Here is a 19,751-nt window from a genome sequence, read left to right as displayed (position 1 = left end):
ACAATTTGCTCTCCGATCTGCGATTAAACAACTGCGTGCCTGTTTTTGTGTCTGTCTGTTTGGCAGTCACACATGGATTTGGTAGCTTGCCAAAAATAGCCTCTATGGCCTGAGGATTTCATATGTTAAAATGGTAGGTTTGGGGTCTATGTATGGGATGTGAAAACATAACAGACCGCACAAGTCTGGTTCCTGGTGCCATACTGTTTTTCAACAGTAGATGTCACTGCCCTGTTAGGATTGCGTTTGTGCTTGATACATCTCTATTGGAGCATTATTGCGATGTGTACCCCTGTGATCAAAGGACATACGAATTTTTTGTGCGATTGAAACGTAACAATTTCACTTAACACATTCCAATATGTTGCAGTTAAATTGCATTCTTAAAAGAACCTCACTCTGTAATGTACGAGGAAAGTGTTTCACGATAACTTTGTGCCTTTGAACCCACTTTACATAAAACCATGCATGTAGGAATAAATAAAATGAAGTTTGTCATACAAATTTAGAGGCAACTGGATAAGTTGTCCGCCGAAACGTCTATATTAGTGACTAGTCATGTGCCTTTCTTTTAGTTTACATAGACAATTTGTCAAATGTTCAGTTTTGCGTAATACTTTTCCATGCTGACTGAACCATTTTAGTGGTGACCTCAATAAACGAATTCAACCAGTTGAAGTATCATGCACTGACTTTGAAGGCCTGTCATACCGTAGGTTAAATGAATGGTAATGTAATGAGTAGGCTATTGTAATTGAAATACACATTTAAGTTTTCTCTTTGAAAGTTTTTTTTTCTCACACACAGGCCTATTAAATGTATCGATATACACTAAATTATAAATATTGATCAGAAAGAAAACGTCGATAACCGATATTTCACCCACTCGAGAACTTATTCAGTTTAGTCTGTGCTCGATTAGTATGTCCTGTACATAGAACCGCACCTCTTGAGAGTAAACCGAAAATAGAGAAAAATGTCCAATCTGTATGTGTCATGTTGTATGACAGCTTAGATTGACAACACAAAACGTGAGTATTATGATCTGTGTAGTGTGATACTAATATACAGCTGTAAAAAAAAAAACTTGAGGAAATGTTTAAACAATTTTAGCTTGCTCTGAAGCTAGTTTGCTAGCTATCTTGTCAGCTTGCTGTCTAGTTTGCGAGCAAACGAACTTATTTCCGTCTGGGTTGGTAGCTAGCTTGCTAAGTAGGTAGTGACAGTCACGACGTTGTGGGCCTGTATGTGCAAGTGGAAAACGAGTCTTCATTCAGGAAGTCAGACTGCATGGTTTTGCAAGACAAATCGAAAGTCTGAGGACCCACAGGCGGATTGAATTTTTTAAACGCGAACTTTTTTTTATAAGGAGGAACCAAAGATCTACGGTCAGTATGTCATTTTGTGTAAAGTGTTTCTAGTCTGATCGATATATCTAGTTTTATTGAAACGATGAACGCACTGACGCGGGTTAACTTTTTCCGCCGATTTGAACGTGGATGAGTAAATACAGGAACGACAACACCTGCATGGGGTTCAGAAACGAATATTAGGAAACCAGCGAACTATACTTCTGCTCCTTTTCAAAGTAGGTGCTGTTATCCAACTTAGCTAGCTATCAAACAATTAACCAACTTCATCGCATGATAGCTTGCTACCATACATCTCGTGAAATTTCAAAACCATCGCCTGTCAGTGGAAATTTGGTCGCTATCTACAGAGCTCGCCAACGAACGAACCAACCAAAGTTAGCTAGACTTGACCGTATTTGTCTATCAGTTTCACAGTTGCGTAGTAAGCCAGCCAGCTATTGCCGCTCAACTGCTAGCTAATTGTAGCTGACAATTCAGACGATTTCAGACAGTAGACATAATTTGCGTGTTTAGCTATCGATGAGAGGAAATTCTCTAAGAGGGACAGAGCGGACGTTGTGTTTATAAAGGCACTTGATCCCACGGGGTAAGTAGCGGTTGAACTGGCGAGCTGTAGCTAGCTAGCCATTTAGTCTTATTATTATTATTTAGTCTGTCAAATTTTGAACTACAGTTATTTTGAAGAAGAAAAAATTGGTAAAGCAAGACTATAAATTGCTACCCCGACAGAAGCTAGCAATCCAGTTAAATTTGGGTGAGTCGAACGAATAGGTCGCTAGCTAGCCAGCCTGTCTCATTTCCTACAGCAATATAACGTTATATATATTTGAAAGCATATGTGTAATTTTAACTAGAAAGAGAGGATAAAGCTTTATGTACGATTAGCACTAGTGATCGTATTTATTTGGGACTAGTTGTAGAAACATTGTACTCTTGTGCTCATGTTAAGCTAGCTTGCTATAATTTATATTGACATTTAAAAAAATAAACTAGTGTCTGGTCAAGCTTCATCTTTTGTTGTAATATAGAGTAAACCACTATATAAATAGCTACGAACGATTGAAAAATGACTGTGTCAAATTGGTTGTCTTGTTAACAAGACAAAACCGACGTATGAATAATGTTTTAAACGGTAAGGTGCATGAATGCGTTTTGCACGTCTAGAAAGCGCGCCTGTTGAGAGGTAGGAGACGCTGGCTGGCCAATGTTACATTGTTTCAAATGATTTCAACAACAACACACGCGTTGGTGTAGCTATACCTAACTTGCAACGCGTCCCCAGAGAATGTGACTAATACATATTTTTAGATTAATAAACGAGGGGTCATATTAAGAGCATACTCGACTAGGCTATTGTTATTTAAATAAAGGTTTTCAAAGTATACCGTACAGCGTTGTACTTGATTTCTCAGAGAACTAGCTCGCTACGTCGATATAAGTACAACCTGTCATGACTTTAGACGGCATCGGAGAACAGTGCATGTGGTCTTATATTCTCAATACAGTGAGCGTTCCTTTGACAGCGATTGTGCTAATCGTTTGGTATGGCTTCTAATGACCAGTTCGCCGTCTCTGCTTTACCTCGGATATACAAGCCATTGTTGACAAACCTGCGCGTTTGTACAGATCGCACGCCGAGAACCATACACGACTACATTGTCTTCAGGTGTCTGCTATTGAATGAGTTGTCCAGCCATGCACAGGAAATTACAATCGCTGTTAATTCATAGACCGATCATAGCTTCACGTGGAATTGCAAGCTCTTTCACCGAACGTACACGTTTGGATGCATTACATCATTGCACTAAGTTCTATTCAGGAGGGGGGCGCATTCCCCGAAGAGTTTCGTATCAGTACTGAATAACTTAATGGAATGCATTAAGTGATGTCTGACTCCTATACGCGGAAGAGCTGGGGCAGTTTATTTGAAATGCATCTTCATTGTTGTTTCAAGGTGTGACTTTTATGGAGGTGTTTCACGCATGATACTCATTGGGCACGTTATCTACTAGGTCATTGAGCCCTCCTGGAAACTCTTGGTCGAATCGCCTCTTGCGGGGACGTGAACAGGAAGTTAAAAGGTAACCTGCTGTACTTCAGGGCAATAGTGGCTGCCTGGCTGATAATGCTGGTATCTGGGACATTCCAGTGTTTATTGTATCAAGATTAATGAATTATTCAGGGAAGAAAAGAAACTAAAATAACACTTGCATTGGAGTGTGTAAAATGTAGGCCTTGCCCCCTTGAGATCCAAGTTGACAGTCCTCCACCCCCGCTCACGCACAGTAGTAATCTGGTCTGTAGGACACATACACAATTGACTAGGCCTGGGCTGTATACTGACAGACAGGTCTGTTTCATGTTTTGGGTGGAAAGTGAGATCGTGTTTGCACATCTGTGATGTCATTTAGCAAGGTTCATGTGGGCTAAAACCATTTCGCACAAACATGATGAGATTTAGTCTGTCTTTAAAGAAGCTGTGTTAAGTGCGATAAGTGCACCTTATCATTAATCACAACAGGTGTGTCTGGCTCAGCGGAGAAAATTCACTGTGCGTGTGAGAATGGGCCTTTACGTTGCTACGCTACATTCCCCGGTCACTTCTTCACAAGCAGTGTCTGCTCTGTGCTCTTAATGTGCACTTTCTCACATGGTTGGACCTTTCCACCATTTTGAGGAATTTGGATAACAGCTGAATGGCTTTTTGCATGCAGGTTTTTAGTAGAAAATGGGCGTCGACCCATCATACTGTCGTTTGCGAAATGTCAGGAGATTTGGAGGCGGGTCAGTTGTGCCGGGCGGTACTGATGTTGGGCGCTACATGCACTTGCCTCAGTGTGTGTGTGTGTATGGCCTATTAGCCAGGGATAGACTTGGATAACTTAAAGGGATAGCGGTCCGCTTCAAATCCGCGTCGACTGAAAGCATTTTAAGCCGTGGCTCGGTGACCTCCTACACGTAGAGAGCGGGGGGAGATGTCGCCGGGTCACGCGTGATTATGGGGTCGGCGTGCTCGCCTGCGGAACCGCTGCCACGTCAAGTTTGGGCGTCCATCTGGACAGCCTGGGCGTGCTAAAGCGGGCGGAGGTCAGCTGTGATTGGTTCAGCAGCTATAGACACAGATTCCTTAGCCTCGTACAGAATCTGTACTGATTTAGCCACATACTCGCCATCGACAGTTCAGGCTGTCCACCGTTTAAAGCCGAAGCATTCAAATTTGGTGCATGTTCTGCTAATTCTTAAAGGGTCAGGGGTACAACTTTGGACAGTAATGTGACACCGGCAAGACCTGCTACTGGCTAGAACCTCCGGATGGACAGAAGGCATGCAGGAGCTGTATATCTGGTGTGTGTATAGAATCTTTGATTCAGCCAGTGTTGAGGAGGCAGGATCCTGCACTGCCAGACAAGCCCAACATCAGAGCAGAGCTTTAAACCCTGGCAACTGCCTTAATCACTATACAGTAACTCTTCTGTAAAGGGCTTTGTATAATCTTGGTGTGAATAAAGTTTTCAAATCTCAAGGAGAGGGGATTCATAGCTGTGGGAATGTTTTTTTCCTTCCCCCCTTTCGGCAAAAAAATTGTTTTTGAGTACTTAAAGCAGAAATGGAGGTGATTTGTGATGGATTTTTTTTCTTGATGTGGAAAGGTTCTCTGCATCAAAGAAACCACACAAAACGACATCTTTTTAATGATCCACAGGTTGTTTTTCTGGCACCGGTGGTAGAATTGCTCCAAGCAGAACACACAAGTGTGGAGCAACTGTGTGACGCTGCACCTGTTACTGTATTACAAGAAAAAGGGTATCACCTTAGTTTATGTTTTATGGCAGGTGGTAAAAAGGGGCACTGTTGATAAGCCAGCCTTGCTAGCGCCTTATCATAGGGCAGGTGTACATCGATCGCCACCGGCAGTGCCAGCTTTAGCGGGTATGCGATTAGCATAAAGGGCGGGGCTAATGTTATTCCTCGCAAGTCTCAGCACAGTTCCAAATAGTCCCAAATAAACAAACCCTCAGTCTGCGTCCTGAGGAGACCCCACCGGCTGTAACTGGCGGTGGGTGAGCGTTGAGGACAACCCCGGCGTGGCCCAGAGTGGCGGGTCAATACCGCCACGGGTCTCTGCTCCGGCGCGACGTGGCGCGGTCTCACCCCAGGAAATGCCATCTTAATCGCAAGATCAGAGCGCGAGGCAAGGCAGCCCTTTTTCACTTTTTTTTTTTTGTCCGTCTTGTAGACGAACGTTCGTTTTTTTTTTTTTTTCAGAGTGGTGGGGGCGAGAGGAAGGAGGAATGCCTGTAACCGGCGTGTGGTATTTTAGGGTGCGTGTTTGAAGCCTCTTCCTGAACACACTCATCGCGACTCTTTTGGCCTCCGGGGCCCGTTTTTAGCTCGTGGCGCCGCTGCCGACACGTCGCCTTTTTTAGCGAAGTGCCCGGATTTGCATACCGTACGACCTCCAGAAGTAGCCCTGACGGAAACGAGTAACTTTTTTTTTTTGGTTCCGCCTCTTACTTCAGTAAAACCCGACTTAAAGTATATATTAGGAAGTGGAGAGTTAAAACGCCAGTTCAGTGGCGCAGCGGTTCTGCCGTATGTGGTGTGGCAGAAATAAGACATCAAATATTAAACCGCCGCTGCTGTCAGGCTTAATGTTGCGTAGTGATCTGGTTTGGAGTGGCGCGTGTGAGGACGCTGTCTGAAATGGCCGGGGGAACTCTGCATGGCTTTGTCCCCGAGCGCGTGTGTGTGCGCTCCTGCATGCAAGCCTTAACGGTGATTCCAGAAGACACGGGCAGGCCGGCGTTGCGGTGGGAGATCGGCGACGTCGTGCCGTTAAAATAAACCCAGCGCCAGTGTCAGGGCTGCCGGATTACCGTCCTGTCTGTCGGCTCCTGTTCCAGCGCAGGTTCCGACGGCCTCCCTCTTAACCTCGTCAAAAAGGCTTATTTAAGAGTTTAGTATCCGAAGGTTCTTCTCTGCTTCTTTGTCAGTCTGGATTTAGCGGTAGTGTGTGAGGAACGGGTGTGTGATGTTTGACTGGACGAGTTTGGTTTCGCTGCGTTTTGCCATTATTGCGAAAGCCTGTCTTCTCACCGCCTCCCCCCGCGATTCGGAGCCCGTGTGTGTCTGTGTGTGTGTGTGTGTGTGTGTGTGTGCGCGTGTGCGTGACGCACGCACAGGTTGTGCGCGCTGGTGAATCGCGCGCGTGTCATCCAGACTCCGCGGGTATGAGTCGTCAGGCCGGCTGTGGGAATTCGGGAGATGAGAGGCGCGTGGGAACGGCACGCTCCCCTCCGTGAGTCGGCCGCGCGGGAACGCGGGGAACGCGTCTGAGTCGGGGCTGTGGCGTGTGCGCCCGGAACATTACCGCCATTAAACTGGAGCGACTCTACGCAACGTTTTACGCATTTTTTTACACAGTGTCCGTATGTACATCTGGTTGTATCCTGGCGCGTTTGAGGTTCAGCGCTTTCCTCAGGGCTACGACTGCAGTGTCCCAGCCGGGAGTCAAACCTGTGAGGCTCGAGAGCCCAGTCCTCTAACCACTACGCTGCTCTGCTGTCCCTGGGCCCTCTGAGTGATACATGTACGGGCGGGGGCCACAGCCTTTCACGTCCCCGTGGAGACCGTGCCCGTTTCGCGATCGGCTACTTCTGCCTGTAGCGATAAGCTCGGTTCGGGACTGTTTTTCTAAGTCGCGGCTTTAGCTTGTTGGGCTGGAACTTCTCGGGATTGTGCTGGAAACCTTCGTTGTAAAATGGGGAGGAAAAAAAAGAGCAGGTTCCTGTTCCAGTTAGGGGTGTTTTCTGGGAGTTGCCTGGGTCCGCGCTATTGAACCGAGTCAGATCCGTTTTCAAGTTAAATAAGTGCCACTATTCATTAGCTGCCTCTGCGCCGTGCTTATTTTATTTTCCAAGAAGCTCGACGTGCTCCGGTCTGAAGTGAATTCATTCACACCTCTAAGTGCACACGCACCAGCCCTGCTGAAGCGCCTCGCCGATGTCCCCTGGCTTATTTTCTTTAGCACTGAACTCACTGGATGGCTGAAATCTCCCTTTATAACACCTCAGTGGGCTGTTTGAGGCAAACGTCCCTTCGGTGGGAAGCCGACACCTTTCCCCGGGGGGAGACGGAGGTCTTTCTGTGCGCGTCGTTTTCTTCGCAAACGTGCGGACCGGGCCGTTTCTTTGTATCCCTTTGTTTCCGCGGCGCTCCGCTCGAGCTGCCGTTTTTTTCGCCGAGCCGCGGCTCCCTCCCTGGCGCGGCCTTCGCTTTTCGAGCGGCGCATTCCTGCCGAGCCGACCTCGGTGGGTGTGGAGCGGAGCACGAGGAGCCTTAATTACAGCCCTCCGTTCCGTCCGCTTCGGATTCTTTTCTTCTTTTTTCTCCTCCTGGTGTAACGGCAGCTGTGATTGTGGGATTCTTTTCGTATTTTGCCCCCCCCCCCCCCCAGCTGCTTCCGTCGGGGCGCACTTGTCCGGTGTCCTCCGCGGGACCCCTCGTCGGCTTCACGCCGGGGCTGCGGGGGGCTGGACCAATCGCAGGCCGTCCTCGCTGCTATTCAAACACAGGAGCACCATGGGAAGGAGGCCGTGGCGGGCGGGTGGCTGGAAGCGAAGTGGCACCTGCCGTGGCTGTGTGCTGTCAGGTGAACTGCCTGTAATGGGCGGGGAGGGGGAGGAGAACAGGACAGGACAGGATTTGAGGTGGGATCGCGTTTCCTCTCAGTGTGGAGCGAGGCCGTGAAGCGGTCCCTGTTCTCCCTCCCCCCACCCCCCCCCCCCCCAAGTCCGCCGTGAGGCCTTTGTACTTTCAACGGCCCCCTTTTTTGCGGAAGGCGCCTTGCGTAACGTGATTATGACGCGCGCGTGCCTCCGCGTCCTCGCTGGCGTTCTCCTGGGGGGGGGGTGACTCGCCGCACGGCCTCTGTGAGCTTTAGGATTGCTCACGGAAAGGCTGACTGGACGGCAGACCAGCACTCTCCACCCCTTATTCTCCAGCCCTTATTCTGCAGTGGTGAAAACCAAGAAGCTCTGTTAATGTGCTTCTGTAGATTCCCTGATTATTTTGACTCAAAGCAATTCATCCCACCCTAAGAAATGAAAAATTAGACTGGGCTCTTGACAAGTCTGTGACTGGACCTCCTCTGCTCGGTTAAGGGGGGGGGGGGGGTTAGCCCCTGATGAATCAGGAAATGACCATTCAGGGATCGGTAGTTGGCAGCTGAACTGAATGAAAGAAAAGCTCTTGTCTTCGGTCTCGTCAGTGAGTCTGAACGTTCAGAAAAAGTTCCCTCCTGTGAACAGCACGTCTCCCAGCCTTCATATCTTATGCAGAAATGACATCAAGGCCAACAAATAAACGGCCATGTCGCCCCCCCCCCCCCCCTCTGTGGAACATCTGGGTTACAATGCCACAGTCCCAGTGACTGATGGGTTTGGCTGTCTTACCCGTCAGTGCTTTCTCTTGAGTAGCAAACGTCCCATGTGCCCCTGTGTGTGTGTGCCCCGTGTGTGTCCCGTGTGTGTGTGCATGTGCGTACGAGTTTGAGAGCGAAAGAGAAAGAACTTCCTTTTTACACTTCTATCAAACGCCAGAAAGATGAAAAGTGTTAAGATTTTTTTCCATCTCTGCACGTGACGCCACCGCCGAACCAGATTTGCCACTCGATCTGAAGCGTGTCAGTTTTTCCTGCCGAAAACGTCTTCCCTTTATTATTTAACATTGATTCATCTGTTGAAAGAGGGAACCATGGTTTCTGAGGAACCGATGTTCAAGAGTACACTGGGGGGGGGGGGGGGGGGTAGTTAAACAAAAGGCACCAATTCCATAATCCTTTTTTTTTTAATTCAAAGTCCATGACATGCTTAGTGCATGTGAAATTTGGAGAGCTGGGGGCTGAGCAGAGCAACGACCCGTTCGACACCATGGCTGGATCAAAATGGCGGCGTTCCCCTCTCAGGCAGACGCGCCGTTCTCTGAGAGGTGTCGTGCGTTCGAGCTCCACGGTGATTCCTTGCAGTGCTGTTGTCTGCAGAAAGAACAAAGAAGTGTGAAAGTAAATAAGTACCTGGCTGCTTGGCCCCGGCCAGCCTCTCTCATCCCATTCACAGGGAGTTTATGGGGGGGGGGGGGCCTCTTTGACCCCGGCGGGTTATAATGGCTTCCTGGCGCGATAGCCCCTTGGTGAGAAACAGCTTCCTCTCCGGGAGAGAGTGGCGATTTATCATCCTCAGGCCCGGGACAATGGAGGTCACCGGGCTGCGCGCGGCATCCTGTGAGCTTGCAGAACGCACGCCTGTGATTTTATTTTGAATGAACGCCCCCCCCTCCCCCCCCCCCCAGCTCTTTATTAATTCATCGCCCTCATTATTATTTGAATGTTGGGCTTTTGGCCTTGTTTACAGTAGTCGGTGTACAATGGAGTCTCGACTGATGAATTATTGATTGCAGCCACGAGGATAAGGGAGGGGGGAGTACTACAGCTTATATTAAGACCCGACCCCCCCTCCCCCCGTGTGTGCATGAGGTGGGGAGAGAGAACAGCGGTCAGCGATGACCGCCGCGTGCTGAGCCCTGTTTTGCCGCGGGCGGGCGTCCATGACGACCGAGGCGGGCTCGCGGACGTGACGGTTCTCTTCGAGAGCTGGCCGCAATGAGGCGACGTGACGCGGCTCCAACCTGACATAACCATAACCGTAACCGTCACTGTCACCGCCACGGTCACCACGACGATGGCTGACCGTGCAAATCTTCGCATCAGCTCCGGAGAGACACAGCACAACACTGGAGGGGCTACCTGTTATCTCCATATGCTAGAAAGGAGCGTTGCTTCTGGTATTTACTTAACACTGATTACACACAAACAAAATTATTCAATCTCCAGGGCCGTGCGCAGGGTAATATGACAATGCAAACTGTAATTATGCCTTTTGAGTCTTGCGCTGCTTCATTCGTAGCGATGAGCACGCATTCAAGGCAAAGTCCTGCAGTCTCGTCCTAATCGGACCTCTTCCCAAAGAAATTACACGCCACGCGTTGTGTATAGACGTGCCGTTAAAGCGGTCTTGACCAGTGTGGTATCGAGAGGCAGGCATGAGATATTGAAGCTCAGGAAAAAGAGCTTCAGAACTGAGTCGGCATTAATTCTCAAATTAATTGCAGGCCGTCTTTCGCGCGGATGAAAGCTGAAATCCCAGCCTTAAACCCGGGGGATTCCTCTCTGTAAACTAGCGGCGATGTACATAATTCATACCGTGAGTGTACACTGGCGAAAAGAGGGGGAGAGAGAGAGAGAGAGAGAGAGAGAGAGAGAGCGCTCATCGCGAGGGAAATGACTCAGTAGCCTAGTTTACACATTTCCTTTTCGGTTTTCTTGCGTGCAGTTGACCACCTCAGAATTTCTGTATCATTTGAGTCGCAACAGCCGGCACCTGTGATATCCTGTTTTGGCGTTTCACAGTTCTGTTTGTCAGATGTGACCGTTACCTTAAGATTGGAAAATATATAAATAAAAAAACGCGCGTGCTCGACAGTCTGTTCCCCTGCGCTGCATCCTGCCCGCTTTCTCGGGCTGGACGCGGACCGGTCTGCCAGCTTCCAACGGTCCGCGCCGCCTCTCCTCCGCTTCTATTTTTGGACCCTGACTTACGAGTCGAAAGTGTGGCTTTTCGGGTATTCCGCGCGCGCGGGTGCAAACGCGCCACGCCTCCGGAGACGACCCCGTCGGGGACGTTTAAAAAAAAAAAAAAAAAAAAAAAAAACGGCGGCGGTTTGTTTGGAGACGCGAAGGTCTGAGAGGCTGCCGCGCGGGTTCGTGCGAACGCAGCCAGTCCCTCGAGAGCTCAGAGGCATTACATCACACAGAGTCAAAGCGAGGCTGCTCTGCCTTCGCAGCGTGTGAGCCTGTCAAAATCCACCAAAGGGGAAAAAAAAAAACAATATGGAGACGCGTTTAAAATTCTGACATCATTTTCTTAGGCTCCAGCTGCTCTTTGTCCCAAAAATTGAATGTGACCGCGTCTTTCATTTTCGCCGCTTTGGACAGATAATTAATTTTGGAAAAGCTCCGCGGCGCACGGCATGCTGGGCCGCGCGTCCGTTTAAAGTCCGAGCGAGCCCTCGCTAATCTCCCGGCTCTCGTGAACGTTAAAAAAAAAACCCCGTTCGATTTTCTCCGCCGGTCCTCGGCGGCTGTACCGTCTGGGTCCTGCGTGCTGGGACGTTTCTCCTGTGCGTTTGCGTTCGGGGGCGGGGCGCTTGCTGGGGCTAAAGCAGCTTAACGAGGAGACTGCGGGGGCATCTCTGCCCCACGGTCCCGGTCCATTGTCCTTCTTTTGGCATGTGGCGGTCTCGATCCCGGGAGAGAAATCGGTCTAACCACGTTCCATTCTTGTACAGACTTATGGTCATGTCACACTCAAGGACATACCCGTGATGCAGCCCAATCCAGGCCATGTTCTTGAGTGGGGACCTGTGAACAGCAGTTAGCCTAGCACACCATGTTCTTCAGTGGGGACCTGTGAGCGGTAGTTAGCCTAGCGCACCGTGTTCTTCAGTGGGGACCTGCGAGCGGTAGTTAGCCTAGCACACCATGTTCTTCAGTGGGGACCTGTGAGCGGTAGTTAGCCTAGCGCACCGTGTTCTTCAGTGGGGACCTGTGAGCGGTAGTTAGCCTAGCGCACCGTGTTCTTCAGTGGGGACCTGCGAACGCAGTTAGCCTAGCGCACCATGTTCTTCAGTTGGGGACCTGCGAACGGCAGTTAGCCTAGTGCACCGTGTTCTTCAGTTGGGGACCTGCGAACGGCAGTTAGCCTAGTGCACCGTGTTCTTCAGTTGGGGACCTGCGAACGGCAGTTAGCCTAGTGCACCGTGTTCTTCAGTGGGGACCTGCGAACGGAAGTTAGCCTAGCGCACCATGTTCTTCAGTGGGGACCTGTGAACAGCAGTTAGCCTAGCGCACCATGTTCTTCAGTGGGGACCTGTGAACAGCAGTTAGCCTAGCGCACCATGTTCTTCAGTGAGGACCTACAAACGGCAGTTAGCCTAGCGCACCAAGCGGATCAGCATTATGCAGCCTGTCAGCTCTCAAAGCTACAGCCGCAGTTCGGCCCTGCTTGTCTGCAGGGCTCTCTGCTTCTGGCAAGCAGTCGGCGAGGTTTAAAATCAATGGCGACGGCATTTGAGAATTGATGGTGTCATAAAAAAAAGAATCCAGGGTTACCGCATAGTCGATTGAAATGAAGATCAATGTTCTCACTGTGGCTGGCCAATGGGGACGCGACCATGTCAGTGACGTCATACTGAGCATCGTGCACCCCCCCCCCACCCCCCAAAACCATTCTGTTTTGCACAGGAAAATGTCTTGATTTAAATAATCATCAGTGTTGTTATTTGAAGAAATCAAACGTGTATAAGGGATCATTCTGTCACACCAGCTTGTAGATTCTTTTGTGTTTGTATTGACAGCCTAATTGATAATTGTACGTGGATGGTGCACAAGCAGAGGCATGCTTCATGATAGATGGGACAGGAGGGAACTAGTCCTCGTTTTTCAGAGAACAGCTCGGTGTCCTTCAGCGTTACCAGCATCAGACCCTCAGGGTGGCAGGGGGGCGGGGGGGTGGGGAGGCTGTGTCGTGTGCAGACTCCAGCCCTCGAACCGGCTCGGATTTGGGACCGCGCAGCGACCGTTCTTTGCCCTCGTTATGTTTTCCGTTGTCGACAAGGGCACACTTTGTTGTTCAGTCTGCGGAATGCCATGTTTTCCTCTAACCGTCTGTCGTCTGTTCATTTTCATCGGCTGTTATTTGTCCCCGCACGCCAACGATTACTGTGTGTGTGTGTGTGTGTGTTGACAATGGCATAAAATTTGTATCGGCAAGAGGGATCACTGCGGGAAGGCTGCGAACTCACCGGGGATGGTGGCCCGTGACCTTTTGACCCCTGCCGTTGTTCTGTTTGTTTGTCGGACACGAGCTCAACGTTGAGGCAGGCCTCGACCAAAAAAAAAAAAAAAAATGGGTCTGAGCGTTAGGAGGCCTCTCTGCTCAACGCAGGACTCGGGCCGTGTCTATTTTTACCATGTCGCACCGCATGCTAATTGCATATCCAGCTCTGTAGCGAGGACGCCTCTTGCTGGCTTTTACTATGTGGAAGTAATACGTCTGCCAAGTTCCATGTGTGTTTCATCAGCAGGGAGGGTTTGAAGGCTACTGGAAGTGACTGGGAAGAGCTGTGTGTGAGGACTGCAGTTTTTGTGTTTCCAGCGTAAGTAGTCCAGTCCCTCTTAACGGAAAGTCTTAATGCACTTTTCCCAAAGTCATCCTTACAGTGGTTTATTTTTTTTACGAGGGCTTTGGTTTGGAGGGCTTTTCGAACGCCATTTTGGCTCTATGTATTCCCGACGCGGGTTTTTTTTACGAGTGTAGGCGGCTCGCAGATGAAACGGGAGGAAGAGTGAAGTCTTGCAGCAGGAGCCCGTTTTCGGCGCGGTCCCCGAAGCCCCGCGGGTTTTTAAGTCCAGAGACAGTCAGGTGAACGGCAGCCAGGGCGAGCGCAGGCTACGGCCGCGTCTTGCTTGCTAACTCCGAGCGCCCTGTGTTTTTGTAATTATGCACAAATTATGTAAAACGTGTTTGTACATCGAGCTGGAAATGCAAAATCTGGGTTAGTCCATGCCCGGGGGGATGGAGAGAGACAGATTTATTTATTTATTTGTTTATTTATTTGTAGTTCTTGGAGGGGGGGGGATGATAAGCGTGTTGCGAGTTTTGGTTTGGAGTTGTTCTGCCGGAGCCTGCGTTTCTGGAGTTCACGGGGGGGTAATGGTAATGGTAATGGACTGCATTTATATAGCGCTTTTTCCAAAGCGCTTACAATTGAGCCTCTCATTCGCCAGAGCAGTTAGGGGTTGGGGTAGGTGTCTGTCAAGGACACTTCGACACGCCAGGCGGGTTTGACCGGCAACCCTCCGCCCAGACATCGGTCTACCCTGAGCAGCGCCTCCCGGGAGTTTTTTCGCCGGGTACGGCAGTAGTACTACACGAGCAGGTTTCCGGCGGTTCGATTGGAAGCGCGTGTGGCGGATAAATGAATGGCGCGCGCCGCCTTCCCGCCCTCCGCGCCGGCGGGAGCAGCCTCTCTCGCCCCGCCTCGGGCGCGCCGGCCGATCGGTGTGGCTGCGCTCTTACGTAATCCCATCCCTAAAATGTCTGCTGTTGGCCCCATCTGACTGCATTTGACCTATATTCCTCTTTTCAAAGGAAGCCTGCGTTTTTTTTTTTTTTTTTTGGTTCATTTTTAAAATGTGTTATTATTATTATTCATCTCTGCCTACAGGATTTGAGGGGCCATTTTTAAATTAAGATTCAGCGCATCAGCCTGCCCCCCCCCCCCAGCTGGCATGAAAACAACATGTAACCCCAATGATGTGCTCATGGAAAAACTAAGTGCATGTTTTATTTCATTCTCGCCCTAATGTGTGGTTCTTGAGCAACGGGCAGGGCACACGTGCCTTGTTCTAGATTGCGCCATAGCTGCTGCTGGTTCCCAGAGAGAACCGAGGAACGGTGTGGTTCCACAGAGGAACCAGGAAGGTGTGGTTCCGCAGAGAGAACCAGGAAGGTGTGGTTCCACAGAGGGAACCAGGAAGGTGTGGTTCCACAGAGTGAACCAGGAAGGTGTGGTTCCGCAGAGGGAACCAGGAAGGTGTGGTTCCACAGAGTGAACCAGGAAGTTGTGGTTCCACAGAGGGAACCAGGAAGGTGTGGTTCCACAGAGGTGAACCAAGAGACAGTGTGGTTCCACAGAGAGAACCAGGAAGGTGTGGTTCCACAGATCAAATTAAGAACACCCCACAGCGGCTCATGGGCGTTTCAGAGTAGACCTTGAGGGACAGTGAAATCTTACCTTGAATCTTATGATATCTGACTCCCCCAGACTGACTGGTCAGCAAATCCTTTTTCTCACCCCTTCTTCCACCGGCTCTCTGTTACTACTCTTTGTTTTTTAAATTCTTTTGTATTTTATTTATTTCTGAGTGCTCCTGATGCAGCAGGGAAGGTTTGTCTGAGGACAACAACTAGGTGAAATGCTGCTTTTTTTTCTTCTTCTTCTTCTGTTCTTTGAGGCTGTTGGAGCGTCGTTCCTCTCAATTATCTCCCGCTAATGGGTCGTAAAGTCCTCGTCAGAAAGGGAGAGTCGGGCGCAGCAGCCCATTTAAATATTTACCGGCTCGGGTGCGGAGCGACGCTTGTTTGTTTCCTTTCCGTTAGCGTGTAGCTGCGAGCCCGACACCTCCCCCCACGCGTACGCGGAGAACGAGGAGGAAAATCCTCGGAGGAAAATCCTCTACCCAGCCTTTTTTTTTTTTTTACGACTCCGAGTGCGGTTGGGCCATAAATTGCGATGGACGGTGTGGAAAAAAGCCAACTACACGCGGAGGGTCACCAGTGGGACATGGGTGTCGGTCCTCTAGGTTGATATACAGCCTGGGTATATTAACTGTTTTATGAATGTGGAACGGCACTTCCTGGAATGACTGTTACTAGCCCGAATGCAGCCAGGGCAATGCTCCATATGTTATGGAAGTGCTCATCAGGAGTGGGAGTGGCATCCGCGTGTACATGGAGAGAAAGCGGGGTGTGTACCAAACAGTGGGTACCAAACATTTCAAACCGCGACCCTCTTTATGAGTGGTTAGGTAAACGGCGAGTGCTCGATACTCTAGTTCGTATAAAAGCGTAGACGGGCCGAATGGCCTGTTGTGATTATTTGTTCTCATATTCTTGTATGCTTTCTGTAAACCACCCCCTATTAAAATGGGTTTTCAGTGTTATTTCAGTGGAAATGAAATGTTTCCCATTTTCGTCCAATGTGTCAAAAGAAGTGCTTGTGCAGTTCACCAACTGCAGTGTTTCATTTGACCGGCATTAATGTCTTCTGAAAGCATTAAGATATACAGGAAATGGACTTGTGGTGCATGTAACGTGTCTCGTGATCTGTCTGCTGCTCTCTGAACCCACAATTTTGGGAAGCGCTCACTGGTTTAGACGGTCGAGCTCAGCGCTCTGTACGGTGCGGTCGCGGGGCGAAGTACCGTAGTGGCAACCATGGAAACCGGTGTTGGTTGTTCGTACGGCCCCCTGACACTCTGGCGAGAACCTGCAGGTCCACATTCCTCATGCGCTCTACGCTTTCGGGCCCAAACGGCAGTTGTTTTCGGACTTTTCAGAAGTGAAGGCCTTTCGGACTGAATTCCAAGAGAGCCGAAAGCTGTCCAAGATGGCGACGTTTTGGAGTGTTGTCTGAGCAGCCGGACGCACCGCATACCATAGTTATTTGGGCAGAAGGGCAGACAGGCAGCCCTTGTCCCATTTGTCGCCATCCCCCTCCCCACGCCTACCCCCCCCCCACAAACAACCCTCAAAAACCTCAGCCGTCCCCCGGGACCCTCCACCTCCCTGCTCCAGCTAGCTCTCCCTCCCGTCTCTTCCCGCTAAGTGTGAGCTCTTAAAAGACCAGGCCTTCTGAGGGTCCCGGCCCTTCTCTTTAATGCCGGGTCTGATGCATTATTCACTTTTTTCCCCCCAAACGACTCATCTATAAAGCTGACACTGTCAGCCACGTGCATGGGCTAGGGACTTAGGGAGCTCGTTCCACTTTTTCCACAAGCCCACCCCCCCCCCCCCAAAAAAAATGTTGTTGTTCCTGTTCCAGTGTTCTGAGCTTGATGATCGATCTTGATGGGGTTTTTTTTGTTTTGGTCTGGTTAATTTAGGTTTTGTTTTGGTCTGGTTCATTTAGGTTTTGTTTTGATCTGGTTCATTTAGGTTTTGTTTTTGTCTGGTTTGTTTAGGTTTTGTTTTGGTCTGGGTGGAGCTATGGACACTCGGTCATGCCTTTGTACTGGTTTGTCAGGAGTCTGGACAACAGAGTTGGGGCCCAACACCATTTCAGTTCAGTCAGTTCTGTCAAAATGAAATTGAAATCAAGTTATTATTCGGATCGTTACAGCCAATTTTAGTGAATGAACGAATTGAATTTCAGTTCATTTCCTGAATTGAGGCGGAGCTGGCGGCAGCCATGTTGGACCGCTGAGCTAAGCTGCTGGAGTTTAAGCTGCCGCCACAAAATGGGTAAAACGGAAACTGCAGAGGGCAGTGAGTCGCAGCACATGCAGTCGGAAGTGGCTATTTATTTATTTATTTATTTATTTATTTATTTATTTTTAATTCTCCACCACTTGAACCATTTCAGGCGGAGTTTGAACTCCCCCCCGCCCCCCCCCCCCCTTCCCCAGCCAGCGCTCTGGAATAAATCATGGTGATCTAAGAAGCGTCGCTGAACGCTGTGACTTTAATGCCACCCGGGCCTTCTGTTCCAATTAATACCTCCACCCCCCACCCCCCACACACACCAGTCCACGGTGAAAATCGGCTTAATATCGTGCTGGAAAAAAGGAGCAGTGGAAGTAATCAACCGGACGCGACTGTCGCAGAACAGCGACGGAGGTGGCGAGTGTTTCCTCCGTCTCCGGGCTCATCTCTGAGCAGCGCTTCGCCCTTGTGTTCACGGTGTAAATCACGTGGCCCTCGCCGTAAATAGAGTCTCCCGCCCCTGGCCCTCCGCTCTGAGCCGTAGCGGGCCTGACCGGGTGAGTCACTGGCCTTTTCATTTTTTTCTCCTTTTTTTTGTTTCTTCTCCCCCCCCCCCCCAGGGGGGGTTCTTCTCCCCTTGCCTGGCTCTCCCGATGTTCCTAGCCACGCCCCCCCCTCGCGGATGCTTTTTCTTTTGGCCGCGCCGGCCACGTTTTTTCCGGGGGGGGGAGCTTACGTTTCAGGGAAGGAGACCTCAGACTCTGAGGGGCTGACCCGGCTTCAGCTCGATCAGGAGTGATTCAGAAACGCTCAGGCGAGCACAATGCAGTTTCCCTCTGTCTTCCTCCTTTTATTATTAAAATGCCTTTTTTATTGTAGTGACGGGTTTTGTGCGGAAGAAACAAATGTACGGTGAGGGTGTTTTGAAGTGAATGCCGTTCTGCTGCAGGAGGGAGGTCAAAGGTCACAGGTTTAATAATTGACAGTTTCAGACAGCAATCAGGATTATTTATCTGCTAGTGGGCCCCTTGTTTAAGAGTGGCTCGTCTTAAGGGTGTGAGTGGTCTAAGACTGCAGAAAGTGGCAGTAAAAAAAGAAATGTCATTGGCTTAAAAAGAAATACTCCCTCCCCCCACCAACCCCACCCCTGATTACCCCCCCGGTCTCACACCTGTCCCTCTTCCACAGGTATTTTGTCACCTCTCTCAAACCCGAAAATGCAGTCCAGGCTGTAGATGCGAGAGAGGCTCGGAGACCAGCCCCCGTCACTCATTTTAAAAGGTAATGTGATTTTAAAAAATAATCAAATAAAATAATAATATTAATTTAAAAAAAGAAGATTTTTAAGAATCCACATTGGGCCACCTCCAACCAGCCACCCATCACCGACCCCCCCTTGCCCCCCCTCCGGTTTAATTACTCTCCCGCGGAAGCTTCCGGAACGGATTCTCCGCGCTCTCCCTGACGGCGCTCTAAACGCGCGGCGCCGCTTGGCGGGGCGGGCGTTTGGAATCAGAGCGGGGAGAAGGAGACGCGCGCGGCGGCGGCGGCGGCGGCGGTTTCTCCTGCCCCAGCTTGCCGCCGATCCGCCCAGGACGCCCAGCCGCGAGCGACGCGGGCCGCTGAGTCACTGCGAGCCCGTCAGGAATCCTGGGAAAGGGCTGTGCTGTTTGGGGAGAGAGGAGGGGTGGAGGGGGAGGAGGAGGTGGGGTTGGAGGGAGGGAGGGAGGGCGGGGCTTGGGGGTGAGGGTGTTTCACTTCTCGCTGCTGTAAGCCATAATGGTAATTGATTCGCGTGAAGGCATCACATTTTCTCGTAAAAAGACTCTCCACTTTTAATTATTTACACGCACATTTATTTACTGGGTGAATAATCAAAAAGCATAAAATATGTTTTCGGACTGAATTTGGACAGGGTCCTTGAGTTAGATTTTTAGTGCCAGATTACATACCCTAGTATATGTTACATTTTACTATTTTGTTTGATTGGTTTTATGGACCGGTCAATGCTAATTAGAAATCTAATTTAAATTCAGTGGGTTTTTTTTTTCCTAATGATGCCATGCCTGAATTACATGGATAAGCTCTAAAAACCTGTCAGTGCTGTAGTGTCAATGCTGGACCAGCAATATAACCTTTATATGTGTTGCACCCGAAGGCTTGCTAATCCAGCACCAGTTTAGCCATAATTTGCAGTTATCAACCAGTTTATTAATCCATTTGACAGCTGTTAAACGCAGAACAGCCAAGAAGGCTGCCAGCTGTGTGGTCTTAA

The 19,751-nt window shown here is 49.7% G+C and overlaps 1 protein-coding gene across 7 annotated transcripts in view; it reads left to right on the top strand.

Moving 5' to 3' along the window:
- The first annotated feature begins 896 nt into the window (after positions 1-896).
- The window catches only part of taok3a (TAO kinase 3a), a 51,038-nt gene continuing 32,183 nt past the window's right edge, over positions 897-19,751 (top strand). The window contains exons 1-3 of one of the 7 annotated variants that reach the window (XM_064353657.1): positions 1,072-1,388; positions 3,386-3,454; positions 18,665-18,757. The gene's annotated coding sequence lies outside the window, so the exon portion shown is untranslated. Of the gene's footprint in view, positions 1,032-1,070; positions 1,389-1,462; positions 1,589-1,640; positions 1,960-2,106; positions 2,128-3,385; positions 3,455-18,664; positions 18,758-19,751 lie in introns of those variants that run through there. The other 6 variants (XM_064353655.1, XM_064353654.1, XM_064353658.1 and 3 more) reach the window with 6 other exon arrangements.

This window comes from Anguilla rostrata, chromosome 10, assembly GCF_018555375.3.
Source record: "Anguilla rostrata isolate EN2019 chromosome 10, ASM1855537v3, whole genome shotgun sequence".
Classification (NCBI taxonomy): domain Eukaryota; kingdom Metazoa; phylum Chordata; class Actinopteri; order Anguilliformes; family Anguillidae; genus Anguilla; species Anguilla rostrata.
The sequence above is the reverse complement of the archived record's forward strand: the minus strand, read 5'-3'. Positions and strand labels throughout refer to the sequence as shown.